General features: G+C 39.4%; 1 protein-coding gene across 1 annotated transcript in view; it reads left to right on the forward strand.

Annotated features, from left to right (window-relative positions):
* cnnm2b (cyclin and CBS domain divalent metal cation transport mediator 2b) overlaps positions 1–15,200 on the forward strand; it is a 57,613-nt gene that overhangs the window by 14,286 nt on the left and 28,127 nt on the right. The gene's annotated exons all lie outside the window — the stretch shown is intronic.

Here is a 15,200-nt window from a genome sequence, read left to right on the forward strand (position 1 = left end):
TGTGCAGCACACTCAGGGAAGCAGAGCCACTTGCTTGTGCAGCGAGTCCCATCCCCCTCCTCCCACATTCCCTCTCTCCCTCTTCTCTCCATATTGTCCTCTTGCCCATTTCCCTCAGTGTTATAAATTACAAACGACACAAACCTCAGGGCCTAATGCCTTGCCATGGACGCCTTCCAAGCTGCACTTTTTGGGGAGCCAAGAGGCTGGCTTCATTGATAACACCAGGCACACTGTCCGTCTCTCCATTTACTGGCTGGAGGAAAAGCCCAAGACGGGCCCTTCACAGGCCTGAGAGACACCAGCGCTTTTTACCATCAGCTGATGGAGCCTACTTTTCTGAGACTTAAAAAGCACTGGTGCTCTTTTTCAACTGGCCATGTAATCACATTAATAATAAATAAAACAACAAATAGGGTTTAGCATCCAGACCTTATACTTAACTCTTTTTCACAATGCCTTGTTTTTAATGATTCATCACAGTTTATGGATCTCTGAGGAAACCTACCTAAGTCACTTTTATAAGCACACATGAAAAATTCTCACAACTCAGGGTCTTGAAAATTGGCCCCAACCATATCCAAGCACTTTTATCAAAGACAAAGCCAACTCAGTGTCAACCAGAAATAACAGTTTTCCACTATTTCAAAATAAGAGCACTATCAAAATAAATGTCGCTTTGTAATTGTTTTGTTTAAGAGTAGATAATTTCAGTAGTAGTAATTTTTACTACTTTGAAATCATGCAAAGTTTCACTCCACAGACTTCTAAGTCATTTTCTTGCTTTCTGATCCACATATCCTCATTTAGAGTTTCAGGGTTAACCCACCCTGTGACTGCATTAAACCCATTTTAATGTAACAGATCACTTTAACAGAGTGTCAGAGCAGCACACCAATGTCTGTGTGCCTAAAGGAAAACCTGCTTTTCATGTTTCTCATATGTGATGTGACACAAACAACACAAACATTATGGACAGCTTTTGTGAACAAGCAAACATCACTGTATTTCAATTTGAATCTTAAACAACTGATAGAAATCAGATATCTGCTCTTGAACTTTGTTGTGATGCACAGACAAAGTGCTAGGCCACTCAGTTCTCTTTGTATGCCTGCACTTTTCCCCTTCCTTGTTTTTTTCCCAGCTAACAGTGAGGGAGGGAGAAACTGCTAGTAGAGCCCCACTATGGGCTGCAGGCCCCTGCCACTGCTCCAGCTGACCCTACAGACCCAGATCCAGCTCCAAGTTTTAACCCTATCCACAGCTGATCCTCCAACTTCAGTTATTATTCCTGTTCTGTTTGCACCCATCCTGTGATTTTACTCTGCTCTCTTATAGTTCAGTCAGATTTTTAGTGAGTTTAGCTCTTGCTTCACAAGAGTGGTCATGGTTTTCTTTACTTTGTTTTGAGAACAACATTCGTTTTCAGGGTTAAAACTGAAGTTTATCAAAACTATTTCTATGGAAACCCACGCTGACCCTAAAGCTACTGAACAACTGTACAAGTTTACTGTGGATGTTTGGGTGAGAAAAGGTCAGTTTTCTGGTGGTTTGGGTGGAAATGCAGTTCTTTCCAGAGTCCTCATTTAAATTAAAATGTGTGACATGGTGTGTTATTGTAATAGTGTGTTGATTTCTTCCACACAGCTGATTCTATGTGCGGCAGTGGATACAGCGTGTTCATGCAGGTTTCATGTTTGCTCCACAAGGCTCATTCTCAAAGCTTATTGCACAAGGCACGGCAGCTTTTTTTTTACTGAGTACTTAGCTCATTCTAGCTTTAAGGATTTTGCCACGGCTAATTGTTTTATTGAGGTATTAATGAAGAGTTTTCAAGCTCCAAGCACCCTGTGCCAAAAATGTGTGTTTTCTGGTGTCAAATTAGCTTTCTTGTTCTGTGCCACAAGCAAAGAAAGTGTTTGTTGTCACTCCACATGCTTTTTTACACATTTGCTGAGTGCATTTTATTGAACTTTTAGGGTTTTTTGCAACCTTAATTCCAAAACTGTTCAGACTCAAAATCAGAATTTGATGATATGAGAATCAGGTTTATCATTGTGCTGCATCCCCTCTTCTTTGAACAACACTGCTGGGAACCCAGGAGAGCAGTTTCTGGAGTTTTGAAAATGAAACACTGTCTTATTCTTGATTAATAAAGGACTCCAGCTGCTCAGTAGACATCACAATGTAATAGAGTGCAATTTTCAAATCGCAAAGGCTGCAATTTAAAAAACAAAACAAAAAAAATTTAAGTGCTTTTACTTTAGTGTGTGTTTTGTTACTAATGAGAGATCAGTATGATTTCTATACAGCTAATACTTAAATTTATGTTCACACAGTGTTTTTTTTTTTTTTTTTTATAAAAAAGTGCATTCCACATGTTGACATATTTCAGTGGTTGAGTCAGAGATTTGGTCTTATTTACATTTCTGCACTGAATTTTATGTGAGATTCATAGACGAGAGGATTCATGTTTGTTTTTATTTCATTGTTCATAATAGGCCTGTTGTTCTGTAGAGCTTTGTTCCTTTCTCTGATTTTATTTAAGGTAATTAATGATAATTTTATTACAGGTCTATAAGGCCTAAAAGTTAAATCAATCAGTCATATTCTACTGTGATTGTAATAGTTAGATAAAGGCATATGTTATTTGTAAACATGACATGTAGGCCTGTCTAAACAGGAAAAAATTGTTTGTATGTTACACTATCCTTTGTTGTGTTGGTCATACTATAGGACGGTTTATTGCCTGTGTCAAGTGAATAATGTAGAAGATAAACGTAACCCCCCCCCAAAATCGCATGCTAAATCGCAATCGCAATGTTTGTACAAAAAAAAAAAAAAAAAAAAAAGTTGCAATGAGATTATTTTCCAAAATTGTTCAGCCCTATTGCTCAGTAGCTCAAACTTTTCTTGCTTTGACATACCAACGAGGGATGGGTATCGACTTAGGTACTTTTAAAGGTACCAACCAAATTCTGTCTGTAGTACCAAGGAGCAGTTCACATAAAATCAAATGACACCATGTTTAGGTACCTAAACACATCCTTGTGACTGTGAGACAGTGGAAGAGTAGGCAATTTTCCATCCTGGACATAAACACAGCATTGCAAGGTTACAATTTGAAGATTGTCTGTGTCTGTGACCAAACTCAATTTTATACCAAAAATTATTCACCTTGCTCACACAGTCTCTCATGGAGTGGTGAACCCCTTTCCACTCAGGCCTGTTTGTCACGTGTTGTATGTTAAGCACAGTAGTTTGGAAAAGTTTGTTTAGAGTTTTTCTTTCTCTAGCACTACAAAACTTTTGCAGTTCTCTGTTGAGCATGTCCTAGCTGATTAAAAAAAAATGGCATCAGATTTAAAATTTGTACTTACTTGAAGAAAAGAAAGTAATTTCAAAATTTGAATTTTGAAATTGAATTGCACATTTTTCAATCAAATGGGGGGTTGAAATGAATTGCGAGCCACAAAAAAATGTGCTTTTCAAGGATTTTACAAAGGGTCTGAACTTTTTTTGTGATTTGAGTACTTTGTTAGGTTGAAACATCCTGAATGTGTATTTTATAACTTTTGTATTTGAGCCTCAACTATTCCTTGCACTTACATCTGCTCTCTTTGCTAACATGAGGGGAGAGTTAAATGATACCGTCATTGTAAAATCAAAACTTCTACGTGAACGCTGAATGAGGTATAATTATCAGATGGCTTTAAATCCAATCCCTCAGATTTGATTGGATTGCTCTAAAGCGCCCATGGCTTAGCCAACATGGTTCCAACAGGCACTAATGGACTGTTTTTCCTCCACCCACACATCATGTAGATGAGACTTAGAGAAATTAAATAATTAGACCCCAACCGTGCTCTCTGATGAGTGTGCTCAGCTCCGCTCACTCTGACTAATCATTTATTTACAATCATTTACATGCCGCCCACATCAAAGATGAGTCAGCAAAATAGTGTGCTGTTATTCCAGTAAAAGAGAAACCTTTTGTGACATACTGCTTCACTTTTACCCAGAAATTATGAAACAGCCACCACCAGAGGACAGGAACAAAATGCCATTTTAATTACACATGGTGATTCAGAGATGTTTCACACATACCATATTAACTTTCACTGTAAGACTGTTATGATTACAGTATCTGGTATTACTCAGATGATTTTAATTCCACTGGAATATCAGACATAAATGGAAGTCACAACTGATATTTTTTAAATAAAAAGCAGCCCTGGATAGGACTGAAGTCTTGGTCAATGCCAGTGTACAGAAGCTTCACAGGGAACTAAACTTAGCACAAAAAGTAAGGCAGTGTGTGTTTGGCTGACTATTTCCTTGTTGTAAAAAGGCTTCTTGGAAAAAGATCTTATACTGATGTAACATTCATTTTTAATGAACATGCATTTACGAGAAAAGCAGTAGAGCAGAGTGTGTAGGTTGTGCCCATGAAAAACATTTGCCAAATCTTCTTTGCCGATGCCAAACAGATTCTTCAGCTGTTCCTGTTGACTCTTGTTCTGAGCAGTCTGATTATCATCTGTTAGCATGGACTCTGCCACAGTGGTCAGTAGGTGTCTGCTCCAGGAATCAGCACGCAACATTTGACTGATCTGGATAGGGTCTGCACTAAAGGGCAACCTCAAAGTGGCATCCTGCAACACTAGGGATGGGTACCAAATGAGGTACTCTAATAGGTACTGGACCAGTTCTGTCTGTAATACAGAGTGCCGAGTCACGTGAAGTCAAACAGTATCATGTTTAGGTTGCTAAACATGCGTTCTTATGACTGCTAGGGAATGGAAGAGTTGGCAATTTCCATACTGGAAATGAGTACAGCATTGCAAGTTTATACGTTAAGAAATACATTTTTTAAATTGAAAAATTCTGAGGTTTTTATTATTTCCCAAATGAATATCCATTACCACATAAACACACACACAAAAGTACCAAAAATTGTTACCGTTTGCCAGGAACAGGGCATCAGTATTGTACCATTTTAAATGTGAAAGGTACCCATCCCTACGCAACACCAAGTTGAGGCAGCATTTGGAAGGAGCCCACCATATTGAAAGTGAAAGCCAAGTTCAACATAATCATCCTATTTACTAAAGAATGAACTGTTGGTCATTGGCAAAAAGATTTGATAAAATTTTCCTTGGTGCAACTCACATACTCTGCTGCTTGTCCCACAAATGCATGTTCCTTAAAAATGAGGCACCATCATAGGCCCCATCCACACGAAGCCAAACTGAGGTCTAAACACACAAGTTTTTTGCCGAAACTGGGTATCATCTGTAAGAAGACGTCGTTTTGGGGCTCTGAAAACAATCATTTTTGAAACCAGGTTCCAGAGTGGAAAGATTTTGAAACGCCGTATATGCAGCTCCCTGATTACTGGCTCTCCGCAAGTTTTCAGATATGCTTACGTCATAGTTTCATTTTGTCACTGACACACATGCACCACACGCGGCAATAAACAACAACAACAATGGCGGCGTGCTGTGTCGCATATGTTCTGATGAAACCAGTGACCCTACTATCCCTGTTGCAGCAAAATCTCCTTCTTCTCAATCACGTTTCCCACTCATACTTCCCGGCATGGTCTCTGTTTACGATCTCTGTTTACAGCTTTTGCTGCAAGTGCGCATGCCCACTGTTTTTTCGTCTGTTTCCTCTTGTTTCCGTCAAATCGTTACAGTGCCCTGAGACGTCTGGCATGTGTTTTACAGCGTTTCTATGCGTATCAAGTGCATTCATATGGACGCACTCATTTTCTTTGACGCCTTCGTCTTTATGTAGATCGTTTTGGAAACTGTTAAGCGTTTTGGCTTCGTGTGCATGAGGCCATAGACTGTATAAAACATGGACATAGTCTCGCCGACGTCACTCGTCTGTTTCTGAAATAGAAAATGAAGCACATCGGCTATAGCAGCCATATTGGTAGTGGCAAGGGCTTCGCCTACAGCCATAGGGCGCCTGTCAGTCAAGTGACCCTCAGCTGTGCCTCTTATTGGGGGAGCTCGCGATCCTAATATCCTCTGAACAGCCAAGTTAGAAAAATATTCACCTCCGTACAGTGGGTGCCAATAGTAAAATTAGCGACTCATGCAGGAGGCGTTTTTTGAACCAGGATGTAAATAGGTTAATTTCTGCTTTGAAAATGACTTTTTTGGCTTGGTGTGTATGTGACTTCCGGTACTTCCGGAGCCAGCCTCAAGCGAACACTCCAGAAACAGCAGATTTTAGCACTTCCGCATTGTCTTATATTCTAAGACTGGAGGTTGCCGGTCAGCTTATTTGCCAGCTTTTCTAATAAATAAAAATTGCATCATATTTCACTCCCACATATTAAAATAGAAGTCCTAGATGAAAATAGTTTAATGTTCATTTATGGAGCTTTTCAAACTGAGGATTATTGTATTTCTTCCTCTGCCCAGTCTGGACCAAGCATGAGCTCATGAGAGAAATTTTCCCCAAAGTAATGAGAAGGTGAAAAAAGGTTTTGGTTTCACATCTGTTTCTGTTGAGTTCGATTTCTTTTACTTTCAGTTAGACATGAGAAAATGAGGAAGGTTTAAGGCACCTCTGGTTTATCTTTGAAACCAAAAGCTTGCTCATGTAGACTCTGTGATCCGTATTTTGTGAAGTTTGAGTATTTGATGCCCTGGTGTATTTGTATCCACTCAAAAGCTCTCAGGGTGAGGTTACTTTCAACTGAAACAGGCTGACTGTGTAACACCACTTCTGTTCGATATGCAAAGTTGGAGATTAAAACCTCATATTTCTTGCTCTATATTAATGTTCTCCTGTTATACGCTGGCAGTGTTACTTTTTGAATATGAGGAACAAAAAAGACAACTCTGTTAATCATAGAGCTTTGTTCAGAGAAAGGAAATGTGCTATCAGTGTTAACGGATTTTATCTTTTATGTGAGCGTCTAAGCTTCTTGGAATTGTGATTGAAAACTTGAGAGTTAGACATTTCGGATCTTTGTTTGATTTGTTTAAAACTGAAGCAGACCCCTAATGAAGTTTTCGGCTTTGAAACAGTCCAGGCTCCTGTCATTGTTGTATGATGTGTTCACCATTCAGCAGTTGCAACACTCACATAACAGAGCAGCACCTGACCACAGGCCCATTCATTTATCCCCACTGGTTTCCCATTGATGCCTCTCCTTATGACTGAGGCCCAAAGGAATCTTCACCCAGGGGACCGTTCAACAACAAACGCAGCCAGCTACGACAGCAAGCTGCTTCTCTGAATGAACAACAATGTCATTCCAGCAGTGTGAGAGTGTGTGGTTGTACTGTATGTGTGTGTAGTGAAACACCACTGGCTAGTAGCAGCAGAGTGATCTTGTGACCAAGGCCCCTTAATGGCGGTTAGGAGCTGTGAGCAGACTTAACTCCCCTGCATTACGCTGATCAGTCTGTAATAAGCCAACTGTATTGTCTGACCTGGAGGTCAAAGAAAGCGAAAATACCAAAAAGTCATTGGCTGCACAGAAAACTATTTAACATTGTGTATCAGGAACAAAGATCTGCGCCATAAAGCAAATTCCTTAAGCTATTTTTAAACTACTGATATCACTGTTTGATCAGATATTTTGGTCACAAATAGAGCCTCATGTGCTATTAAAGCTTTATAAAGGGTAATGTATGGTGAGCAGGTTATTTTAGCAGATCAGAGCCCTGACAGAGTGAGCAGGACGCCAATGTGTAACAGAGGGGTCACATTTTGAAGGAACCCTTTATTTTAAAACTGGCCCATATATTCCAAAAAAATCACTTTATTAAGTCTTTTTGTGAAATTTGTGGGTCTTTGGCCACAAAAAGTGATATTTAATGACAAAACCTGTACTTAGTAGTGCTTGTGAATGTAAAATCCTGATCTAAAATGAGCTGTTTGGATTTTGGGGATTTGCCGATGTCAGCGATTCCCTTTTTTGACCAATCGAGACCTGATTGGTCCACCAGAGCAGATACCCCGAACCCCCTCCCCGCCCACTCCCCTCCAGCAGCAGGGAGGAGAGTGCCGAAGTTGAAGAGCCATCACTGCTTTGTTTTTGACTGTAAACAGCCACATAGTTCCATGCACAAGATTCCCAACTGCTAGTCACTTCACGGCCGACTGCTTTTCCAACTTAGGACAGTACAACAGAGGGCTAGCGAATAGACTGGTCCTGAATCCAGGCACATTAACAACCATCCACCAACAAACCTCAGACCCTGGAAATGAGAGTATTTTTAATGCTGTGTGCTGTGGAGCAGATGTAAGAGCTTTTCCTCAGTGTCCCCCCGTCTCTGTGTTAGCTTCAGGATGCTAACTTTAGCTGTGGTTAGCCTGTCGTTTTAGCCTATAATGTTACGGTAAACGAGCTTTGCTGTTTTCTAAACATTGTGCACTCAGAGCTCGTGGTGCCGCTCTCAGTGACGCTGAAGAGCGGGACAGTAGCAGCAGTGGCTTGTTCACATATGATGGTCACGCCCACTAAATCAGAGCGTTCTGAACAGAGGGGCTATGAGAGCCTGGAAACAATGCTGCTGTGCTTGATTTATTGGCTTTTTGGACCAAAACATGTTACTACCATTTCATGAAGACATCAATGATCCATATTAAACTGCAGAAAAGGAGCAGAATATGGGAGCTTAAAACCGGCCCACTATACAGATACACCTTACTTTGTGTCTACTTGGCAGGAGTATTTGCCCAAAAACTATGGTTTTACTCTAAAGATTGATTTGGAATTCATTTTATTGAGTCAACTCTCTGTTCCTTTTCACAAATAACAAAATGTTTCCACTTATGTTGAAGTTAAAAAAGGCAAACAGCAGTGTAAGCTTGTGCTTATTGTCTGAATCATATCATTTCCAATGCACTGGGGTCCAGATTCAGTTTAATTTCAGATTTTTTATAATTCAATTCAGTATCGGGCTTGAACTATCTGTGGTTACACGAATGCTTTTTATAATGATGATCACATTAGTCAAACTATTCAGATTATTCCAACTGTGAACACTTACCAATTTTGGTTGCTCTAGACAAAGAGCACAGACTTTCACCAAGCATATTGTAATTGTCACGCAACACTTAAGTCCTACTTTAATGTTATACTCCCTTTCAGCAGACTGTCTGCTACAATTTGGTGTTAGTTGCTGGTTTTTCCCATAATTTGTTTCCTGACAGTGTTGAAAATCATGATGACCCAGTACATATTTCATATTCCTGGTCTTAGTGTCCAGAATATTGCCAGGATCTGGATCATACTTTTACATCTGTCAGAAATTATGGTGACCTTCTCTTGTATTGTTTAGCGAAGCAATCAGGCTACTTATGGTGGAGTTATATACACATACGGTGAAAACGGCCCTATCTCACAATGATAAAAAATCCTTTAAAAATAATCCTGGATCCAGACAGTGATCCAGATCACCTCCTCCAGACCTGTTTGTTACTTTTTGAGTTATGTTGCTTACAGACAGACAAACATAAAAACTCTCCCAAAAACAAAACCTCCTTGGTGGAGGTAAAAATGAAGAATACGTTTGATATTAAACCGTGCTAACAGAAAATATCTGTTGATCTGTTTTTCACATACACATTTGTTGAAGACCCCAGGATGCCAGAACGACAACAGTATTGGTGGTGGCAGAGTAGTTTATGAAACACAGCAACATGTGCACATAGGTAGTCCAATTTCCTTGACTTATCAATTATGTATCTTGGACCTTTTTGATTTATTTTTGTCTGATTTTCAACTGTGATATAACTGAGAAGTTTGTGAACCTTTGCTTTAACCTGCATGTAACATTTTCCTTTTAACACATTTCACTGAATATTGACCTGGGCTTTTGTCTGCGCACATTCATTACTCCACTCACTGGTTAGATGCTGATGATTTTATGTCCTTTCTCCTTACTTGAAAAATTTTGACTTTCCTTGTCATCTCAAAAGTGACTGGCACTCTTGACACTGTAAAAAACAACAAACCAGTATAAAATGAAGGGTGTTATTGTATTGTGTTGCACAAGTTTCCTCAAAGAAGCCAGCGCCTCTTTGCACAAAGCAAGACAGGTGTAGAAAACGAACCTCAGGACACACAATCTAAAGGGGTTGCCATGACTCTGCTTTTAGTGAATAATAAACCCCTTCTTCATTGTTGTCTTCCCACTTAATTGCGTAATTGTGTGTGTATGCATATATGTATATGTTTGGGTTTGTGTTTTGCCTTGTTTCCCTATGATCTAGACTGTAGCGGCCGTCTCTGTAGCCGCTCACTCTCTCTGTCCTTAGTCGCAGAAATGATCGCATTTAATTGTGTGGATATACGCAGTGAAAACCTCTAATGTTTAAATTTTGAGTGTGTGGTAATGTCTACTGTCTGGCCCAAGGAATCATCAACAGTAACCGTAAGGATAAAGCAAGATGTTGGATGAAAACACTCTTTTAAGAATTTTTTAATGTGACTTAGCATTCAGTGTAAAGAGTCCTCAAAATCGTCGGGACAAAATAAAATGGTAGAGTAACTTAGGGAAGTGTAAGTGGTTAAAATTATATCAGACAGGGGCATTTTTTCATTATTTATCATTTTTATTTTTGCTTAAAGAACCCACGCTAACAGTGACTTTTTGTTTTCCGAGGGTGAAATTTTAGACAGGTGTGTGGTATGTCATTTCCAGACCAATGGTTGTATTCCCAGTTTGATAATTTGAGAGGGAAGTGATGCTCTCTTACATCATATTTATAGATTCCTTATAAGGCATTTCAATGACATGTTTCATCTTTATTTTTGTGGAGGAGATGCAGACACTCACACACACACAAACAAGCAAACAGACACATTCCATTGATTTTCCAGCTGGTTCGAGCCAAGAGACAGTTATGTTATTTCATTGCAAGTGTATTCAGACTAAATGTTTATCTAATTGAAGAGGCTTTAAATAGCCACATGTAACCAGCATAAGGGTAAAGTTTTTTGTCTATGTCAACGGAAAAATGGGTCAGAATGGCTGGAAACTTTCACTAGAGGTAGACTTAGAGGAGAAACTTTCCAATGGGTTCCCATCACCCCAACGTGCTCTATATTTGTCAGGGCTCAAATATTTGGAAAAATGGGGGGAGCACGAGACAGGGAGGGGGCAATGATGAGTGTCCACAACAGATACTGACCCCTCATACTCCCACCCAACGCTACAAGCCTTACGTGCCTATTTATAGGGGAAAATTGCGCTATGGAAAAATATGACAAAGCTGCATTCCATAAATAAGCTGGGAATGGTGGAAAAGAGCACACAGCTTAGTCTCTGAAGGCCGAGTGGAAGTTCTCAGGCTCAGCTTTGGATTACCGATGACTGGATTGATGAATGGATGAACAGACAGATGGACACATGGGCCATTTGTAGCGAACTATTGTCTATAGTCTACAGAGCAAAATTAGCACATTAAAAGAATGAATAAGACCCAAGTTCATTTGACTATAGTTTTATATTCTGATCTTTGCTAACTGAAAACCAACTTGGACTTACCTGTAACTGAGTGAGTGTTGCCAAAAGAGTAGTTGCAGAGTTAAGTGCCTCCGTCTTTTTTTTTCCCCACTGGGGACTGGTAGCATCAGCACCTCAGTGTCAGAGTGCAGTGCACCGCACTGGCTCCACACACAGTCTCTGCGCTGGTAAAAATTGAAATCTTATCATGTGTTTTTGTCTTATTTTCAGTAGAAAATGTCTTTCTATACCTAATGAGCCACATTCACCTGACAAGTACAGAAAATGTCTTGATTCAAGTTATTTAAAGGCAAAAATGAGGTCTGAATTGCTTGGAACAAGTTCAAAATTTTTACCAATGGAACAAGAGAAAATATACTCGTAAGAAGACTTTATTCTAGTTTTAAGTAAATTTTCAAGCAAATTTCTCTTGTTCCATTGGTTGATTTTCTTTTACTTGTTACAAACAATTCAAACTTGTTTTTGTCTTCAAATAACTTGAAACAAGACATTTTCTGGACTAACCAGTTGGAATAAGACAAAAACACTTGATAAGATTTCATTTTTTTGCAGTGTGGATGCAAAGACTGTCCAACAGCACTACAGCTTCCCTTAACGATGAGGTCTGTATTAATTTGCTCTGGATGCTCAATTTCCTTTATTCACTGACATTTAGAAAGGGACAGTTGTAACTGTAACTTAGCACTCAGGATTTGCACCCCAGAAAAAAATGATTCTTGTTTGTTTCTCTTCAGTTACTGTCGTTGAATAAGCTTATATTAAAGGTCCTTCCCTTTTTTAATTTTTGATTAGGCTGCAGTACGAGAGGTGTGAGATTGCTCAGGGCAGGTGAACATTTTGATCTGACAGTGCTGTCAGCAGTTGGACAAAAACACATGTTGCATTCACACCCAATGGGATGAAATCCATCTTGCGAGTAACATTCAACATCTTATTGGCTTATTATTATTTTTTTTTTACAAAAAAAGATGGAACTGCCATAACCAATCAGAATTGAGATCCTCCAGTTATGTATGACTGAACAGGCAGGCAGGAGCTCATCCCTCTGGAACTGATTGTATCTGTGTGCAGCTTCCTCGTCTCTGCAACACCACCTGTGTTTAGTGGGAATTGGGAGTAAAAAGGAATAAAGAGGATCTCACTTTGAGGAAAATGAGTGAGGAAGTTGGATGATCAAAAGAGTTGGGAAAATCTTTGTCTTGCCATGGAGTCCAGCTATCAGATTTAAAGGCAGGTTAGCCTTGCCCCTATCAGTACAAACGGCTTCACCTCACAGTGTAATGAAGCACAGTCTTATTAGATGATAACAGACAGGCGTGGCATTTGAAAGGAGCTCCTTCCCTCATGCACTTGAGAATGAAGCAAGTTATTTGTGAAAATTTGGTAAGGAAACAGGAATTGTGCAACTTTTCCCTTTTGGTGAAAATTTTTGCACTTAAGATGCTGAGCACTGAAATTTGCATTGATATTGTTCAGAAAACAAGCACCCCTAGAAAAAATACTGTTAATAGACAAAGACCCTAAAGAATGGAATGTAATAGAATAGAATAGAATAGAATACAAAAGAATACAATAGAATATAAAAGAACTTTGTCATTGTAACAAGTACAATGACATTGAAGTCACAGCAGCAATCAAGAAAACAAAAGTAAGAAAGTGCATAAAGGTCCATAAGAAATAGATGATGACAGCTTGTCCATTATTCTCCAGTTCAGCCAGCCTCCACCTCCACAGGGTCCAGGACTGAGCTTCTTCAGCAGTCTGTTCAATCTCTGTCTCCTGGATCCTGTCTGCTCACAGCAGGTGAAGCTCTTCCAATGTGGCATAAGTGTCTGATATTAGCTCCGTTAGCCATGTCTGTGAATAGTATGATGCTACTCTGCCCTCTGGTATTCCCTCTGTTGCTGAGTTAGCACAGCTAGCTCTTCCATCTTATTGGAGATAGAACTTACGTTCCCATTAACGATGGATGGAAGGACAGGTCCATGTCGTCACTTCTTAGCTCTCACCTGAGAACCAGCACGTTGTCCTCACCTCCTTCTCCTCACCTTGTGGGAAGACATGGCAGGCCTTACACCAGTTAGCATTAACATGCTACAGGCTGCTAAGAGCTGATTACACATGTAAACAATGCAGCCATGATTACATGTAGGATCTTCAGACAAACACAGGAGAAAACGTAGTAAAAATATCGCTGAAGACAAAACCAGTTTGGTGTCCATGACCAACAAATGAGCCATACAAAGAAATGATCCACTCCAAATACAAAGACTACGAAAAGAGATGAAAAAATTACAAGAAACAGACAAAGAAGAGAGAGCTGCTGCAAAAGGCAGCCATAGCCAACAGGGTGGCACCTAGCAAAAAAAAAAAAGCTACCAGTTGTGGAATATGTTGGTATTTTCAGGGAATATAAAAGTATGAGGCCTAGTTTTCATTTTTAATATAAGTAATCAGGAACATATGATGGGACTTTTCAAGGCATGAAGGCATGAACTTATTCAGAGAAGTGTCTTAAAGTCAGTTTGTCTACCAGTATGGTCCAGCGGGTGTCTCTCTCAGTTGTATGGTTGGAGTCCTAGGTCCAGCTGTCCACTTGCCAAATACTTAACCCAAACTGCCCCTGGTGGCAGTGCCACTGGTGCATGAATGGGAGTGCTCTAAATAACAACTTTTGCCATCATTGTATTAATGTGGTGTGAATGGGTAAATGTGACATGCTGTTAAAGTGATTATAATGTCCAGAGAATTAGAAAAAGTAAAATATGAACAGTTTATTTACCATCTCCATATTCATGATAAAGATTTTAATGAGAGTTTTGAAATTCTCCATGTATACGCAGGGGGAAAAATAATTTCTTGAGCTGCATGGGTATTAGGAGGTTTGATATTCAATCAGGATTTTAATGTAGAATTCGATCATTAAATACTTTCTACACTGATATTTTGGGATTTGTGTGTTTTACTGTTTTTTTTCTTAGGACTAGTCAGGGAGTTGAAATTTAAACTTCTGTTTCAATGCACGCAAAGTAGTTGTTTCAGAACAATAATTACATAATTATTTAATGACCTCTTTAGGTCAGAAGTGACATTTTGCTTTTTTTTATTTATAGAGCCTAAGGAACACGCTGTGGCCCCTGACTCTTTCCTCAGTGAGATTAAGCACTTCCTGGTACCTTAGTCATCTGCTGCTGTGTTGTTAAGGGAAACTAAATAATCCTGTGCAGGGAAGTATGTTGGTGCAGTGTGTGTGTGTGCGTCTGTGTTTCTCTCATCCAGCTATGACAGGGCTCCAGACTAACACATTGCATTGGTTGCTCCGGTGTGCCTAACGTTGTTTTTTCTTTAGGTGCGCCAGTGTAAAATTTAGGTGCACCCAAATTTTTAATTGCGCCATCCTAAATACTACCAGGTTACCTTTTCATCGCTCTCCGTGGCCGCCATATGTAATATAATGTTGATAATTTCAAATAATAATGTGTACAGAAATGTTTGTCTTCATTTGAGGCACGATTATATAGAAAAAGAAAATGTACAAAGCGTTTAAAGTGCTTCACTAAGCTGAAATCAAACATTTTAAACTCAAACATGAAGAAAAAGAAAAAAAAAACAAAGTGCCTGTTCTTAAAGTGCGTCACTGAACTGAATTGATGTTTATCTGTTTTTCTTCATGAACAGGATTTCTGATTTAAA

Source organism: Halichoeres trimaculatus, unplaced genomic scaffold, assembly GCF_033239565.1.
Source record: "Halichoeres trimaculatus isolate MK-OKI-2021-1 unplaced genomic scaffold, fHalTri1.1 fHalTri1_scaffold_2, whole genome shotgun sequence".
NCBI classification, from domain to species: Eukaryota; Metazoa; Chordata; class Actinopteri; order Labriformes; family Labridae; genus Halichoeres; species Halichoeres trimaculatus.